Consider the following 18,435-nt stretch of genomic DNA (forward strand, 5'->3'; position numbering starts at 1 on the left):
GGTTCCGTCCTCTGCCTGCAGGACCTGGGAACTCCTTGGAGCACTCCGCGTGTCTTCCCCGAGTTTCTACTAGTGCGGGCGGCCGGGAAAAAGCGGGAGTTTTGCTGGAAATGCAGGTAGCATCTAGTGCCTCCCCCTGGACAGATGAGGTTATCTGCGGAATTCCCCTGCCTGGGAACACAAGTGACACCATGCAGCTGCGTGGAGGGCGGCCCCAAACCTCCCCGACCCACTCGGTCGCGTTCCGGAATTCTGAGGGTGGCGAGGTTCCGTCCTCTGTCTGCAGCGCCTGGGATCCCTAGGAGCCCTCCGCGTGTCTTCCCCGATTGTCTCCTAGTGCGGGCTGCCGGGGAAAGGCGGGGGTTGTTCTGGAAATGCAGGTGCATCTAGTGCCTCCCCTGGACTATGAGGGTATTAGCGACTTCACCCTGTCCAGGGAACCCTGTGACACCAGGCAGCTGCGTGGAGGGCGGCCCCAAACCTCCCCAACCCACTCGGCCAGCTTTCCGAATTATGAGTGTGGGGGAGCTGCCGTCTTCTGTCTGCAGCGCCTGGGATCTCCTAGGAGCCCTCCGCGTGTCTTCCCCGAGTGTCTCCTGGTGCGGGTTGCCGGGGAAAGCGAAGGTTGGGCTTGAAATGGAGGTTGCATCTAGTGCCTCCCCCAGGACAGATGAGGTAATTAGCGGACTTCCCCCTGCCATGGAAAACCTGTGACACCATGCAGCTGCGTGGCGGGCGGCCCCAAACCTCCCCCCCCACTCGGCCGCGTTCTGGAATTCTGAGTGTGGCGAGGTTCCATCCTCTGTCTGCAGCGCCTGGGATCTCCTAGGAGCCCTCCGCGTGTCTTCCCCGAGTGACTCTTATGCGGGCTGCCGGGGAAAGGCAGAGGTTGGGCTGGAAATGCAGGTAGCATCTAGTGCCTTCCCCTGGACAGATGAGGTATTATCGGACTTCACCCTTCCAGGGAACACCTGTGACACCAGGCAGCTGTGTGGAGGGCGGCACAAAACCTCCCCCACCACTCAGATTCGTTCCGGAATTCTGAGTGTGGGGAGGTACCGTCTTCTGTCTGCAGCGCCTGTGATATCCTAGGCGCCCTCCGCGTGTCTTCCCCGAGTGACTCTTATGCGGGCTGCCGGGGAAAGCCATAGGTTGGGCTGGAAATGCAGGTAGCATCTAGTGCCTCCCCCTGGACAGATGAGGTATTAGCGGACTTCACCCTTCCAGGGAACACCTGTGACACCAGGCAGCTGCGTGGAAGGCGGCCCAAAACCTCCCCAACCCACTCGGCCGTGTTCCGGATTTCTGAGTGTGGCGAGGTTCCGTCTTCTGTCTGCAGCGCCTGGGATCTCCTAGGAGACCTCAGTGTGACTTCCCAGATTATCTCATAGTGCGGGCAGCCAGGGAAAGTCGGTGGTTGTCCTGGAAATGCAGGTAGCATCTAGTGACTCCCCCTCGACAGATGAGGTAATTAGCGGAATTCCCCCTGCCAGGGAACACCTGTGACACCAGGCAGCTGCGTGGAGGGGGGACCCAAACCTCCCCAACACATTCAGACGCATTCCGGAATTCTGAGTGTTGCGAGGTTCCGTCCTTTGTCTGCAACTCCTGGGATCTCCTAGGAACCGTCCGCGTGTCTTCCCCGTGTGACTCTTATGCGGGCTGCCGGGGAAAGGCGGGGGTTGGACTGGAAACGCAGGTAGTATCTAGCGCCTCCACCTGGACAGATGAGGTAATGAGCGGACTTCCCCCTGCCAGGGAACACCTGTGACACCAGGCAGCTTCGTGGAGGGCGGCCCCAAACTTCCCCCAACCATTCGGCCGCATACCGGAATTCTGAGTGTGGCGAGGTTCCGTCCTCTATCTGCAGCTCCTGGGATCTCCTAGGAGCCCTCCGCCTGTCTTCCCCGAGTGTCTCCTAGTGCGGGCTGCCAGGGAAAGACGGGGGTTGGGCTGGAAATTCAGGTAGCATCTAGTGCCTCCCCCTGGACAGATGAGGTATTAGCGGACTTCACCCTTGCCAGGGAACACCTGTGACACCAGGCAGCTGCGTGGAGGGCGGCACCAAACCTCCCCCACCCACTCAGACTCGTTTCGGAATTCTGAGTGTGGGGAGGTCCCGTCTTCTGTCTGCAGCGCCTGGGATCTCCTAGGAGCCCTCCGCGTGTCTTCCACGAGTGTCTCCTGGTGCGGGTTGCCGGGGAAAGGCGGGGGTTGGGCTGGGAATGCAGGTTGCTTCTAGTGCCTCCCCCAGGACAGATCAGGTAATTAGCGGACTTCCCCCTGCCAGGGAAACATGTGACACCAGACAGCTGCGTGGCGGCCGGCCGCAAACCTCCCCTCCCACTCGGTCGCGTTCTGGATTTCTGAGTGTGGCGAGGTTCCGTCCCCTGTCTGCAGCGCCTGGGATCTCCTAGGATCCATCTGCGTGTCTTCCCAGAGTGTCTCCTAGTGCGGGCTGCTGGGGAAAGGCGGGGGTTGGGCTGGAAATGCAGGTAGAATCTAGTGCCTCCCTCTGGACCTATCAGGTACTTAGCGGACTTTCCCCTGCCAGGGAAGACCTGTGACACCAGGCAGCTGCGTGGAGGGTTGCCCCAAACCTCCCACACCCACTCGGCCGCGTTCCAGTTTTCTGAGTGTGGCGAGGTTCCGTCTTCTGTCTGCAGCGCCTGGGATCTCCTAGGAGCCCTCCGTGTGACTTCCCAGATTATCTCAAAGTGCGGGCATCCAGGGAAAGGCAGGGGTTGTGCTGGAAATGCAGATAGCATCTAGTGACTCCCCCTCGACCGATGAGCTAATTAGCGGAATTCCCCCTGCCAGGGAACACCTGTGACACCAGGCAGCTGCGTGGAGGGCGGCCCCAAATTTCCCCCATTCATTCGGCCGCATTCCGGAATTCTGAGTGTGGCGAGGTTCCGTCCTTTGTCTGCAGCTCCTGGGATCTCCTTGGAACCCTCCGCGTGTCTTCCCCGTGTGACTCTTATGCGGGCTGACGAAGAAAGGCTGGGGTTGGACTGGAAACGCAGGTAGAATCTAGCGCCTCCACCTGGACAGATGAGGTAATGAGCGGACTTCCCCCTGCCAGGGAACACCTGTGACACCAGGCAGCTGTGTGGATTGCGGCCCCTAACGTCCCCCCACCCACTCGCCCGCGTTTCGGAATTCTGAGGGTGGCGAGGATCCGTCCTCTGTCTGCAGCGCCTGGGATCTCCTAGGAGCCCTCAGCGTGTCTTCCCCGATTGTCTCCTAGTGCGGGTGGCCGGGGAAAGGCGGGGGTTGTGCTGGAAATGCAGGTAGCATCTAGTGCCTCCCCCTGGACTGATGAGGTAATTAGCGGAATTCCCCCTGCCAGGGAACAACTGTGACACCAGGCAGCTGCGTGGAGGGCCGCACCAAACATCCCCCACCACACGGCCACGTTCCGGAATTCTGAGTGTGGCGAGGTTCCGTCCTCTGTCTGCAGTGCCTGGGATCTCCTAGGAGTCCTCCGCGAGTCTTCCCAGAGTGTCTCCTAGTGTTGTCTGCCAGGTAAAGGCTGGGGTTGGGCTGGAAATGCAGGTAGCATCTAGTGCCTCCCCCTGGACAGATGAGGTAATTAGCGGACTTCCCCCTTCCAGGGAACACCTGTAACACCAGGCAGCTGCGTGGAGGGCTGCCGTAAACCTACCCCACCCACTCGGCCGCGTTCCGGAATTCTGAGTGTGGCGAGGTTCCGTCCTCTGTCTGCAGCGCCTGGCATCTCCTAGGAGCCCTCCGCGTGTCTTCCCCGAGTGACTCTTATGCGGGCTGCTGGGGTAAGTCAGAGGTTGTGCTGGAAATGCAGGTAGCATCTAGTGCCTCCCCCTGGATTGTTGAGGTAATTAGCGGAATTCCCCCTGCCAGGGAACACCTGTGAACACTGGCAGCGGCGTGGAGGGCGGCCCCAATACTCCCCCAACCACTCGGCAGTGTTCCGGAATTCTGAATGTGGCGAGGTTCCATCCTCTGTTTGCAGCACCTGGGATCCCTTAGGAGCCCTCTGTGTGTCTTCCCCGAGTGTCTCTTTGTTCGGCCTGCCGGGGAAATGCGGGGGTTGGGCTGGAAATGCAGGTAGCATCTAGTGCCTCCCCTTGGACTGATGAGGTAATTAGCAGAAATACCCCTGCAAGGGAACACCTGTGACACCAGGCAGCTGCGTGGAGGGGGGCCCCAAATTTCCCCCACCCATTCGGCCGCATTCCGGAATTCTGAGTGTGGCGAGGTTCCGTCCTTTGTCTGCAGATCCTGGGATCTCCTTGGAGCCCTCCGCGTGTCTTCCCCGTGTGACTCTTATGCGGGCTGCCGGGGAAAGGCGGGGGTTGGACTGGAAATGCAGGTAGCATCTAGCGCCTCCACCTGGACAGATGAGGTAATGAGCGGACTTCCGCCTGCCAGGGAACACCTGTGACAACAGGCACCTGCGTGGGGGGCGGCCGCAAACCTCCCCCACCCACTCGGCCGCGTTCCGAATTTCAGAGTGTGGCGATGTTCCGTCCTCGGTCTGCAGCGCCTGGGATCTCCTAGGAGCCTTCCGCGTGTCTTCCCCGAGTGTCTCTTAGTGCGGGCTGCTGGGGAAAGGCGGGGTTTGGGCTGGAAATGCTGGTAGCATGTAGAGCCTCCCCCTGGATTTTTGAGGTAATTAGCGGAATTCCCCCTGCCAGGGAACAGAAGTGACACCCGGCAGCTGCGTGGAGGGCGGCCCCAAACATCCCCGACCCACTCGGCCGCGTTCCGGAATTCTGAGTGTGGCGAGGTGCCGCCCTCTGTCTGCAGCGCATGGGATCTCCTAGGAGCCCTCCGCGTGTCTTCCCCGAGTGTCTCCTAGTGCGGGCTGCCGAGGAAATGCGGGGGTTGGGCTGGAAATGCAGGTAGCACGTAGAGCCTCCCCCTGGACAGATGAGGTAATTAGCGGACTTCCCCCTGCCAGGGAAGACCTGTGACACCAGGCAGCTGCGTGATGGGTGGCCCCAAACCTCCCCCATCCATTCGGCCCCGTTCCGGAATTCTGAGTGTGGCGAGGTTCCGTCTTCTGTCTGCAGCGCCTGGGATCCCCTAGGAGCCCTCCGTGTGACTTCCGAGATTATCTCATAGTGCAGGCACCCAGGGAAAGGCGGGGGTTGTGCTGGAAATGCAGGTAGTATCTAGTGAATCCCCCTTGACAGATGACGTAATTAGCGGAATTCCCCCTGCCAGGGAACACCTGTGACACCAGGCAGCTGCGTGGAGGGGGGCCCCAAACCTCCCCCACACATTCGGCCACATTCCGGAATTCTGAGTGTGGCGAGGTTCCGTCCTCTGTCTGCAGCGCCTGGGATCTCCTAGGAGCCCTCCCCGTGTCTTCCCCGAGTGACTCTTATGCGGGCTGCCGGGGAAAGGCAGAGGTTGGGCTGGAAATGCAGGTAGCATCTAGTGCCTACCCCTGGACAGATGAGGAAATTAGCGGACTTCACCCTGCCAGGGAACACCTGTGACACCAGGCAGCTGCGTGGAAGGCGGCCCCAAATTTCCCTCACCCATTCGGCCACATTCCGGAATTCTGAGTTTTTCGAGGTTCCGTCCTTTGTCTGCAGCTCCTGGGATTCCTTGGAGCCCTCCGCGTGTCTTCCCCGTGTGACTCTTATGCGGGCTGCCGGGGAAAGGCGGGGGTTGGACTAGAAACGCAGGTAGCATCTAGCGCCTCCACCTGGTCAGATGAGGTAATGAGCGGAATTCCCCCTGCCAGGGAACACCTGTGACAACAGGCACCTGCGTGGAGGGCGGCCGCAAACCTCCCTCACCCACTCGGCCGCGTTCCGGATTTCGGAGTGTGGCGATGTTCCGTCCTCGGTCTGCAGCGCCTGGGATCTCCTAGGAGCCCTCCGCGTGTCTTCCCCGTGTGACTCTTCTGCGGGATGCCGGGGAAAGGCGGGGGTATGGCTGGAAAAGCAGGTAGCATCTAATGCCTTACCCTGGACTGATGAGGTAATTAGCGGACTTCCCCCTGACAGGGAAGACCTGTGACACCAGGGAGCTGCGTGGATGGCGGCCCCAAACATCCCACACCCACTCGGCCGCGTTCCGGATTTCTGAGTGTGGCGAGTTTCCGTCTTCTGTCTGCAGCGCCTTGGATCTCCTAGGAGACCTCCGTGTGACTTCCCAGAGTATCTCATAGTGCGGGCAGCCAGGGAAAGGCGGGGGTTGTGCTGGAAATGCAGGTAGCCTCTAGTGACTCCCCCTCGACAGATGAGGTAATTAACGGAATTCCCCCTGCCAGGGAACACCTGTGACACCAGGCAGCTGCGTGGAGGGGGGCCCCAAACCTCCCCCACCCATTCGACCGCATTTCGGAATTCTGAGTGTGGCGAGGTTCCGACCTCTGTCTGCAGAGCCTGGGATCTCCTAGGAGCCCTCCGCATGTCTTCCCCGAGTGACCTTTATGCGGGTTGCCGGGGAAAGGCAGAGGTTGGGCTGGAAATGCAGGTAGCATCTAGTGCATACCCCTGGACAGATGAGGTAATTAGCGGAATTCCCCCTGCCAGGGAACACAAGTGACACCAGGCAGCTGCGTGGAGGGCGGCCCCAAAACTCCCCCACCCACACAGTCGCGTTCCGGAATTCTGAGTGTGGGGAGGTTCCGTCATCTGTATGCAGCGCCTGGGATCTCCTAGGAGCCTTCCGCCTGTCTTCCCCGAGTGTCTCCTAGTGCGGGCTGCCGGGGAATGGCGGGGGTTGGGCTGGAAATGCAGGTAGGATCTAGTGCCTCCCCCGGACAGATGAGGTAATGAGCGGACTTCCCCCTGCCAGGGAACACCTGTGACACCAGGCAGCTGTGTGGATTGCGGCCCCAAACCTCCCCCACACACTCGCCCGCGTTCCGGAATTCTGAGAGTGGCGAGGTTACGTCCTCTGTCTGCAGCGCCTGGGATCTCCTAGGATCCATCCGCGTGTCTTCCCAGAGTGTCTCATAGTGCGGGCTGCCAGGGAAAGACGGGGGTTGAGCTGGAAATGCAGGTAGCATCTAGTTCCTCCCCCTGGACAGATGAGGTATTAGCGGAATTCACCCTGCCAGGGAACACCTGTGACACCAGGCAGCTGCGTGGAGGGCGGCCCCAAACCTCCCCAACCCACTCGGCCGCGTTCCGGAATTATGAGTGTGGGGAGGTTCCGTCCTCTGTCTGCAGGGACTGGAATTACCTAGGATCCCTCCGCGTGTCTTCCCCGAGGTTCTCCTAGTGTGGGCTGCTGGGGAAAGGAGGGGGTTGGTCTGGAAATGCAGGTAGCATCTAGTGCCTCCCCCTGGACCGATCAGGTAATTAGCGGACTTCCCCCTGCCAGGGAAGACCTGTGACACCAGGCAGCTGCGTGGAGGGCAGCCCCAAACCTCCCACACCCACACGGCCGCGTTCCAGATTTCTGAGTGTGGCGAGGTTACGTCCTCTGTCTGCAGCGCCTGGGATCTCCTAGGATCCATCCGCGTGTCTTCCCAGAGTGTCTCATATTGCGGGCTGCCAGGGAAAGACGGGGGTTGGGCTGGAAATGCAGGTAGCATCTAGTTCCTCCCCCTGGACAGATGAGGTATTAGCGGACTTCCCCCTGCCAGGGAACACCTGTGAAACCAGGCAGCTGCGTGGAAGGCTGCCCCAAACCACCCCAACCCACTAGGCCGTGTTCTGGAATTATGAGTGTGGGGAGTTTCCGTCCTCTGTCTGCAGCGCCTGGGATTACCTAGGATCCCTCCGCGTGTCTTCCCCGAGGTTCTCCTAGTGCGGGCTGCTGGGGAAAGGCGGGGGTTGGGCTGGAAATGCAGGTAGCATCTAGTGCCTCCCTCTGGAACGATCAGGTAATTAGCGGAATTCCCCCTGCCAGGGAACACCTGTGACACCAGGCAGCTGCGTGGAGGGCTGCCCCAAAACTCCCACACCCACTCGGCCGCGTTCCAGATTTCTGAGTGTGGCGAGGTACCGTCTTCTGTCTGCAGCGCCTGGGATCCCCTAGGAGCCCTCCGTGTGACTTCCCAGATTATCTCATAGTGCGGGCAGCCAGGGAAAGGCGGGGGTTGTGCTGGGAATGCAGGTAGCATCTAGTGAATCCCCCTCGACAGATGAGGTAATTAGCGGAATTCCCCCTGCCAGGGAACACCTGTGACACCAGGCAGCTGCGTGGAGGGGGGCCCCAAACCTCCCCCACCCACTCGGCCGCGTTCCGGATTTCGGAGTGTGGCGATGTTCCGTCCTCGGTCTGCAGCGCCTGGGATCTCCTAGGAGCCCTCCGCGTGTCTTCCCCGTGTGACTCTTCTGCGGGATGCCGGGGAAAGGCGGGGGTATGGCTGGAAAAGCAGGTAGCATCTAATGCCTTACCCTGGACTGATGAGGTAATTAGCGGACTTCCCCCTGACAGGGAAGACCTGTGACACCAGGGAGCTGCGTGGATGGCGGCCCCAAACATCCCACACCCACTCGGCCACGTTCCGGATTTCTGAGTGTGGCGAGTTTCCGTCTTCTGTCTGCAGCGCCTTGGATCTCCTAGGAGACCTCCGTGTGACTTCCCAGAGTATCTCATAGTGCGGGCAGCCAGGGAAAGGCGGGGGTTGTGCTGGAAATGCAGGTAGCCTCTAGTGACTCCCCCTCGACAGATGAGGTAATTAACGGAATTCCCCCTGCCAGGGAACACCTGTGACACCAGGCAGCTGCGTGGAGGGGGGCCCCAAACCTCCCCCACCCATTCGACCGCATTTCGGAATTCTGAGTGTGGCGAGGTTCCGACCTCTGTCTGCAGAGCCTGGGATCTCCTAGGAGCCCTCCGCATGTCTTCCCCGAGTGACTTTATGCGGGTTGCCGGGGAAAGGCAGAGGTTGGGCTGGAAATGCAGGTAGCATCTAGTGCCTACCCCTGGACAGATGAGGAAATTAGCGGACTTCACCCTGCCAGGGAACACCTGTGACACCAGGCAGCTGCGTGGAAGGCTGCCCCAAACCACCCCAACCCACTAGGCCGTGTTCCGGAATTATGAGTGTGGGGAGTTTCCGTCCTCTGTCTGCAGCGCCTGGGATTACCAAGGATCCCTCCGCGTGTCTTCCCCGAGGTTCTCCTAGTGCGGCCTGCTGGGGAAAGGCGGGGGTTGGGCTGGAAATGCAGATAGCATCTAGTGCCTCCCTCTGGAACGATCAGGTAATTAGCGGAATTCCCCCTGCCAGGGAACACCTGTGACACCAGGCAGCTGCGTGGAGGGCTGCCCCAAAACTCCCACACCCACTCGGCCGCGTTCCAGATTTCTGAGTGTGGCGAGGTTCCGTCTTCTGTCTGCAGCGCCTGGGATACCCTAGGAGCCCTCCGTGTGACTTCCCAGATTATCTCATAGTGCGGGCAGCCAGGGAAAGGCGGGGGTTGTGCTGGGAATGCAGGTAGCATCTAGTGAATCCCCCTCGACAGATGAGGTAATTAGCGGAATTCCCCCTGCCAGGGAACACCTGTGACACCAGGCAGCTGCGTGGAGGGTGGCCCCAAATTTCCCCCACCCATTCGGCCGCATTCTGGAATTCTGAGTGTGGCGAGGTTCCGTCCTTTGTCTGCAGCTCCTGGGATCTCCTTCGAGCCCTCCGCGTGTCTTCCCCGTGTGATTCTTATGCGGGCTGCCGGGGAAAGGCGGGGGTTGGACTGGAAACGCAGGTAGCATCTAGCGCCTCCACCTGGACAGATGAGGTAATGAGCAGACTTCCCCCTGCCAGGGAACACCTGTGACAACAGGCACCTGCGTGGAGGGCGGCCACAAACCTCCCCCACGCACTCGGCCGCGTTCCGGATTTCGGAGTGTGGCGATGTTCCGTCCTCGGTCTGCAGCGCCTGGGATCTCCTAGGAGCCTTCCGCGTGTCTTCCCCGAGTGTCTCCTAGTGCGGTCTGCCGGGGAAAGGCAGGGGTTGGGCTGGAAATGCAGGTAGCATCTAGTTCCTCCCCCTGGACAGATGAGGTATTAGCGGAATTCACCCTGCCAGGGAACACCTGTGACACCAGGCAGCTGCGTGGAGGGCGGCCCCAAAACTTCCCCAACCACACAGCCGCGTTCCGGAATTCTGAGTGTGGGGAGGTACCGTCATCTGTATGCAGCGCCTGGGATCTCCTAGGAGCCCTCCGCCTGTCTTCCCCGAGTATCTTCTAGTGCGGGCTGCCGGGGAATGGCGGGGGTTGTGCTGGAAATGCAGGTAGCATCTAGTGAATCCCCCTCGACAGATGAGGTAATTAGCGGAATTCCCCCTGCCAGGGAACACCTGTGACACCAGGCAGCTGCGTGGAGGGGGGCCCCAAACCTCCCCCACCCATTCGGCCACATTCCAGAATTCTGAGTGTGGCGAGGTTCCATCCTCTGTCTGCAGCGCCTGGGATCTCCTAGGAGCCCTCCCCGTGTCTTCCTCGAGTGACTCTTATGCGGGCTGCCGGGGAAAGGCAGAGGTTGGGCTGGAAATGCAGGTAGCATCTAGTGCCTACCCCTGGACAGATGAGGAAATTAGCGGACTTCACCCTGCCAGGGAACACCTGTGGCACCAGGCAGCTGCGTGGAGGGCGGCCCCAAATTTCCCTCACCCATTCGGCCACATTCCGGAATTCTGAGTGTGGCGAGGTTCCGTCCTTTGTCTGCAGCTCCTGGGATCTCCTTGGAGCCCTCCGCGTGTCTTCCCCGTGTGACTCTTATGCGGGCTGCCGGGGAAAGGCGGCGGTTGGACTGGAAACGCAGGTAGCATCTAGCGCCTCCACCTGGACAGATGAGGTAATGAGCGGAATTCCCCCTGCCAGGGAACACCTGTGACAACAGGCACCTGCGTGGAGGGCGGCCGCAAACCTCCCTCACCCACTCGGCCGCGTTCCGGATTTCGGAGTGTGGCGATGTTCCGTCCTCGGTCTGCAGCGCCTGAGATCACCTAGGAGCCCTCCGCGTGTCTTCCCCGTGTGACTCTTCTGCGGGATGCCGGGGAAAGGCGGGGGTATGGCTGGAAAAGCAGGTAGCATCTAATGCCTAACCCTGGACTGATGAGGTAATTAGCGGACTTCCCCCTGACAGGGAAGACCTGTGACACCAGGCAGCTGCGTGGAGGGCAGCCCCAAACCTCCCACACCCACACGGCCGCGTTCCAGATTTCTGAGTGTGGCGAGGTTACGTCCTCTGTCTGCAGCGCCTGGGATCTCCTAGGATCCATCCGCGTGTCTTCCCAGAGTGTCTCATATTGCGGGCTGCCAGGGAAAGACGGGGGTTGGGCTGGAAATGCAGGTAGCATCTAGTTCCTCCCCCTGGACAGATGAGGTATTAGCGGACTTCCCCCTGCCAGGGAACACCTGTGAAACCAGGCAGCTGCGTGGAAGGCTGCCCCAAACCACCCCAACCCACTAGGCCGTGTTCCGGAATTATGAGTGTGGGGAGTTTCCGTCCTCTGTCTGCAGCGCCTGGGATTACCTAGGATCCTTCCGCGTGTCTTCCCCGAGGTTCTCCTAGTGCGGGCTGCTGGGGAAAGGCGGGGGTTGGGCTGGAAATGCAGGTAGCATCTAGTGCCTCCCTCTGGAACGATCAGGTAATTAGCGGAATTCCCCCTGCCAGGGAACACCTGTGACACCAGGCAGCTGCGTGGAGGGCTGCCCCAAAACTCCCACACCCACTCGGCCACGTTTCAGATTTCTGAGTGTGGCGAGGTACCGTCTTCTGTCTGCAGCGCCTGGGATCCCCTAGGAGCCCTCCGTGTGACTTCCCAGAGTATCTCATAGTGCGGGCAGCCAGGGAAAGGCGGGGGTTGTGCTGGGAATGCAGGTAGCATCTAGTGAATCCCCCTCGACAGATGAGGTAATTAGCGGAATTCCCCCTGCCAGGGAACATCTGTGACACAAGGCAGCTGCGTGGAGGGGGGCCCCAAACCTCCCCCACCCACTCGGCCGCGTTCCGGATTTCGGAGTGTGGCGATGTTCCGTCCTCGGTCTGCAGCGCCTGGGATCTCCTAGGAGCCCTCCGCGTGTCTTCACCGAGTGTATCCTAGTGCAGGCTGCCTGGGAAAGGCGGGGTTTGGGCTGGAAATGCTGGTAGCATGTAGAGCCTCCCCCTGGACAGATGAGGTAATTAGCGAAATTCCCCCTGCCAGGGAACACAAGTGACACCAGGCAGCTGCGTGGAGGGCGGCCCCAAAACTTCCCCAACCACACAGCCGCGTTCCGGAATTCTGAGTGTGGGGAGGTACCGTCATCTGTATGCAGCGCCTGGGATCTCCTAGGAGCCCTCCGCCTGTCTTCCCCGAGTATCTTCTAGTGCGGGCTGCCGGGGAATGGCGGGAGTTGGGCTGGAAATGCAGGTAGCATCTAGTGAATCCCCCTCGACAGATGAGGTAATTAGCGGAATTCCCCCTGCCAGGGAACACCTGTGACACCAGGCAGCTGCGTGGAGGGGGGCCCCAAACCTCCCCCACCCATTCGGCCACATTCCAGAATTCTGAGTGTGGCGAGGTTCCGTCCTCTGTCTGCAGTGCCTGGGATCTCCTAGGAGCCCTCCCCGTGTCTTCCTCGAGTGACTCTTATGCGGGCTGCCGGGGAAAGGCAGAGGTTGGGCTGGAAATGCAGGTAGCATCTAGTGCCTACCCCTGGACAGATGAGGAAATTAGCGGACTTCACCCTGCCAGGGAACACCTGTGACACCAGGCAGCTGCGTGGAGGGCGGCCCCAAACCTCCCCAACCCACTCGGCCGCGTTCCGGAATTATGAGTGTGGGGAGGTTCCGTCCTCTGTCTGCAGGGACTGGAATTACCTAGGATCCCTCCGCGTGTCTTCCCCGAGGTTCTCCTAGTGTGGGCTGCTGGGGAAAGGAGGGGGTTGGTCTGGAAATGCAGGTAGCATCTAGTGCCTCCCCCTGGACCGATCAGGTAATTAGCGGACTTCTCCCTGCCAGGGAAGACCTGTGACACCAGGCAGCTTCGTGGAGGGCAGCCCCAAACCTCCCACACCCACACGGCCGCGTTCCAGATTTCTGAGTGTGGCGAGGTTACGTCCTCTGTCTGCAGCGCCTGGGATCTCCTAGGATCCATCCGCGTGTCTTCCCAGAGTGTCTCATATTGCGGGCTGCCAGGGAAAGACGGGGGTTGGGCTGGAAATGCAGGTAGCATCTAGTTCCTCCCCCTGGACAGATGAGGTATTAGCGGACTTCCCCCTGCCAGGGAACACCTGTGAAACCAGGCAGCTGCGTGGAAGGCTGCCCCAAACCACCCCAACCCACTAGGCCGTGTTCCGGAATTATGAGTGTGGGGAGTTTCCGTCCTCTGTCTGCAGCGCCTGGGATTACCTAGGATCCTTCCGCGTGTCTTCCCCGAGGTTCTCCTAGTGCGGGCTGCTGGGGAAAGGCGGGGGTTGGGCTGGAAATGCAGGTAGCATCTAGTGCCTCCCTCTGGAACGATCAGGTAATTAGCGGAATTCCCCCTGCCAGGGAACACCTGTGACACCAGGCAGCTGCGTGGAGGGCTGCCCCAAAACTCCCACACCCACTCGGCCGCGTTTCAGATTTCTGAGTGTGGCGAGGTACCGTCTTCTGTCTGCAGCGCCTGGGATCCCCTAGGAGCCCTCCGTGTGACTTCCCAGAGTATCTCATAGTGCGGGCAGCCAGGGAAAGGCGGGGGTTGTGCTGGGAATGCAGGTAGCATCTAGTGAATCCCCCTCGACAGATGAGGTAATTAGCGGAATTCCCCCTGCCAGGGAACACCTGTGACACCAGGCAGCTGCGTGGAGGGGGGCCCCAAACCTCCCCCACCCACTCGGCCGCGTTCCGGATTTCGGAGTGTGGTGATGTTCCGTCCTCGGTCTGCAGCGCCTGGGATCTCCTAGGAGCCCTCCGCGTGTCTTCACCGAGTGTATCCTAGTGCAGGCTGCCGGGGAAAGGCGGGGTTTGGGCTGGAAATGCTGGTAGCATGTAGAGCCTCCCCCTGGACAGATGAGGTAATTAGCGAAATTCCCCCTGCCAGGGAACACAAGTGACACCAGGCAGCTGCGTGGAGGGCGGCCCCAAAACTTCCCCAACCACACAGCCGCGTTCCGGAATTCTGAGTGTGGGGAGGTACCGTCATCTGTATGCAGCGCCTGGGATCTCCTAGGAGCCCTCCGCCTGTCTTCCCCGAGTATCTTCTAGTGCGGGCTGCCGGGGAATGGCGGGGGTTGTGCTGGAAATGCAGGTAGCATCTAGTGAATCCCCCTCGACAGATGAGGTAATTAGCGGAATTCCCCCTGCCAGGGAACACCTGTGACACCAGGCAGCTGCGTGGAGGGGGGCCCCAAACCTCCCCCACCCATTCGGCCACATTCCAGAATTCTGAGTGTGGCGAGGTTCCATCCTCTGTCTGCAGCGCCTGGGATCTCCTAGGAGCCCTCCGCGTGTCTTCCTCGAGTGACTCTTATGCGGGCTGCCGGGGAAAGGCAGAGGTTGGGCTGGAAATGCAGGTAGCATCTAGTGCCTACCCCTGGACAGATGAGGAAATTAGCGGACTTCACCCTGCCAGGGAACACCTGTGACACCAGGCAGCTGCGTGGAGGGCGGCCCCAAATTTCCCTCACCCATTCGGCCACATTCCGGAATTCTGAGTGTGGCGAGGTTCCGTCCTTTGTCTGCAGCTCCTGGGATCTCCTTGGAGCCCTCCGCGTGTCTTCCCCGTGTGACTCTTATGCGGGCTGCCGGGGAAAGGCGGCGGTTGGACTGGAAACGCAGGTAGCATCTAGCGCCTCCACCTGGACAGATGAGGTAATGAGCGGAATTCCCCCTGCCAGGGAACACCTGTGACAACAGGCACCTGCGTGGAGGGCAGCCCCAAACCTCCCACACCCACACGGCCGCGTTCCAGATTTCTGAGTGTGGCGAGGTTACGTCCTCTGTCTGCAGCGCCTGGGATCTCCTAGGATCCATCCGCGTGTCTTCCCAGAGTGTCTCATATTGCGGGCTGCCAGGGAAAGACGGGGGTTGGGCTGGAAATGCAGGTAGCATCTAGTGCATACCCCTGGACAGATGAGGTAATTAGCGGAATTCCCCCTGCCAGGGAACACAAGTGACACCAGGCAGCTGCGTGGAGGGCGGCCCCAAAACTCCCCAACCCACACAGCCGCGTTCCGGAATTCTGAGTGTGGGGAGGTTCCGTCATCTGTATGCAGCGCCTGGGATCTCCTAGGAGCCTTCCGCCTGTCTTCCCCGAGTGTCTCATAGTGCGGGCTGCCAGGGAAAGACGGGGGTTGGGCTGGAAATGCAGGTAGCATCTAGTTCCTCCCCCTGGACAGATGAGGTATTAGCGGACTTCACCCTGCCAGGGAACACCTGTGACACCAGGCAGCTGCGTGGAGGGCGGCCCCAAACCTCCCCAACCCACTCGGCCGCGTTCCGGAATTATGAGTGTGGGGAGGTTCCGTCCTCTGTCTGCCGGGACTGGAATTACCTAGGATCCCTCCGCGTGTCTTCCCCGAGGTTCTCCTAGTGTGGGCTGCTGGGGAAAGGAGGGGGTTGGTCTGGAAATGCAGGTAGCATCTAGTGCCTCCCCCTGGACCGATCAGGTAATTAGCGGACTTCCCCCTGCCAGGGAAGACCTGTGACACCCGGCAGCTGCGTGGAGGGCAGCCCCAAACCTCCCACACCCACACGGCCGCGTTCCAGATTTCTGAGTGTGGCGAGGTTACGTCCTCTGTCTGCAGCGCCTGGGATCTCCTAGGATCCATCCGCGTGTCTTCCCAGAGTGTCTCATATTGCGGGCTGCCAGGGAAAGACGGGGGTTGGGCTGAAAATGCAGGTAGCATCTAGTTCCTCCCCCTGGACAGATGAGGTATTAGCGGACTTCCCCCTGCCAGGGAACACCTGTGAAACCAGGCAGCTGCGTGGAAGGCTGCCCCAAACCACCCCAACCCACTAGGCCGTGTTCCGGAATTATGAGTGTGGGGAGTTTCCGTCCTCTGTCTGCAGCGCCTGGGATTACCTAGGATCCTTCCGCGTGTCTTCCCCGAGGTTCTCCTAGTGCGGGCTGCTGGGGAAAGGCGGGGGTTGGGCTGGAAATGCAGGTAGCATCTAGTGCCTCCCTCTGGAACGATCAGGTAATTAGCGGAATTCCCCCTGCCAGGGAACACCTGTGACACCAGGCAGCTGCGTGGAGGGCTGCCCCAAAACTCCCACACCCACTCGGCCGCGTTCCAGATTTCTGAGAGTGGCGAGGTTCCGTCTTCTGTCTGCAGCGCCGGGGATCCCCTAGGAGCCCTCCGTGTGACTTCCCAGATTATCTCATAGTGCGGGCAGCCAGGGAAAGGCGGGGGTTGTGCTGGGAATGCAGGTAGCATCTAGTGAATCCCCCTCGACAGATGAGGAAATTAGCGGAATTCCCCCTGCCAGGGAACACCTGTGACACCAGGCAGCTGCGTGGAGGGGGGCCCCAAATTTCCCCCACCCATTCGGCCGCATTCCGGAATTCTGAGTGTGGCGAGGTCCCGTCCTTTGTCTGCAGCTCCTGGGATCCCCTTCGAGTCCTCCGCGTGTCTTCCCCTAGTGTATCCTAGTGCAGGCTGCCGGGGAAAGGCGGGGTTTGGGCTGGAAATGCTGGTAGCATGTAGAGCCTCCCCCTGGACAGATGAGGTAATTAGCGAAATTCCCCCTGCCAGGGAACACAAGTGACACCAGGCAGCTGCGTGGAGGGCGGCCCCAAAACTTCCCCAACCACACAGCCGCGTTCCGGAATTCTGAGTGTGGGGAGGTACCGTCATCTGTATGCAGCGCCTGGGATCTCCTAGGAGCCCTCCGCCTGTCTTCCCCGAGTATCTTCTAGTGCGGGCTGCCGGGGAATGGCGGGGGTTGTGCTGGAAATGCAGGTAGCATCTAGTGAATCCCCCTCGACAGATGAGGTAATTAGCGGAATTCCCCCTGCCAGGGAACACCTGTGACACCAGGCAGCTGCGTGGAAGGGGCCCCAAACTTCCCCACCCATTCGGCCACATTCCAGAATTCTGAGTGTGGCGAGGTTCCGTCCTCTGTCTGCAGCGCCTGGGATCTCCTAGGAGCCCTCCCAGTGTCTTCCCCGAGTGACTCTTATGCGGGCTGCCGGGGAAAGGCAGAGGTTGGGCTGGAAATGCAGGTAGCATCTAGTGCCTACCCCTGGACAGATGAGGAAATTAGCGGAATTCACCCTGCCAGGGAACACCTGTGACACCCGGCAGCTGCGTGGAAGGCTGCCCCAAACCACCCCAACCCACTAGGCCGTGTTCCGGAATTATGAGTGTGGGGAGTTTCCGTCCTCTGTCTGCAGCGCCTGGGATTACCTAGGATCCCTCCGCGTGTCTTCCCCGAGGTTCTCCTAGTGCGGCCTGCTGGGGAAAGGCGGGGGTTGGGCTGGAAATGCAGGTAGCATCTAGTGCCTCCCTCTGGAACGATCAGGTAATTAGCGGAATTCCCCCTGCCAGGGAACACCTGTGACACCAGGCAGCTGCGTGGAGGGCTGCCCCAAAACTCCCACACCCACTCGGCCGCGTTCCAGATTTCTGAGTGTGGCGAGGTTCCGTCTTCTGTCTGCAGCGCCTGGGATCCCCTAGGAGCCCTCCGTGTGACTTCCCAGATTATCTCATAGTGCGGGAAGCCAGGGAAAGGCGGGGGTTGTGCTGGGAATGCAGGTAGCATCTAGTGAATCCCCCTCGACAGATGAGGTAATTAGCGGAATTCCCCCTGCCAGGGAACACCTGTGACACCAGGCAGCTGCGTGGATGGTGGCCCCAAATTTCCCCCACCCATTCGGCCGCATTCTGGAATTCTGAGTGTGGCGAGGTTCCGTCCTTTGTCTGCAGCTCCTGGGATCTCCTTCGAGCCCTCCGCGTGTCTTCCCCATGTGACTCTTATGCGGGCTGCCGGGGAAAGGCGGGGGTTGTACTGGAAACGCAGGTAGCATCTAGCGCCTCCACCTGGACAGATGAGGTAATGAGCAGACTTCCCCCTGCCAGGGAACACCTGTGACAACAGGCACCTGCGTGGAGGGCGGCCACAAACCTCCCCCACGCACTCGGCCGCGTTCCGGATTTCGGAGTGTGGCGATGTTCCGTCCTCGGTCTGCAGCGCCTGGGATCTCCTAGGAGCCTTACACGTGTCTTCCCCGAGTGTCTCCTAGTGCGGGCTGCCGGGGAAAGGCAGGGGTTGGGCTGGAAATGCAGGTAGCATCTAGTGCCTCCCCCTGGACATATGAGGTAATTAGCGGACTTCCCCCTGCCAGGGAACACCAGTGACACCAGGCAGCTGCGTGGATGGGGGCCCCAAACCTCCCCTAACCACTCGGCCGCGTTCCGGAATTCTGAGTGTGGCGAGGTTCCGTCCTATGTCTGCAGCGCCTGGGATCTCCTAGGAGCCCTCCGCGTGTCTTCACCCAGTGTATCCTAGTGCAGGCTGCCGGGGAAAGGCGGGGTTTGGGCTGGAAATGCTGGTAGCATGTA

This window comes from Camelus ferus, chromosome 36 (genome assembly GCF_009834535.1).
Source record: "Camelus ferus isolate YT-003-E chromosome 36, BCGSAC_Cfer_1.0, whole genome shotgun sequence".
NCBI classification, from domain to species: domain Eukaryota; kingdom Metazoa; phylum Chordata; class Mammalia; order Artiodactyla; family Camelidae; genus Camelus; species Camelus ferus.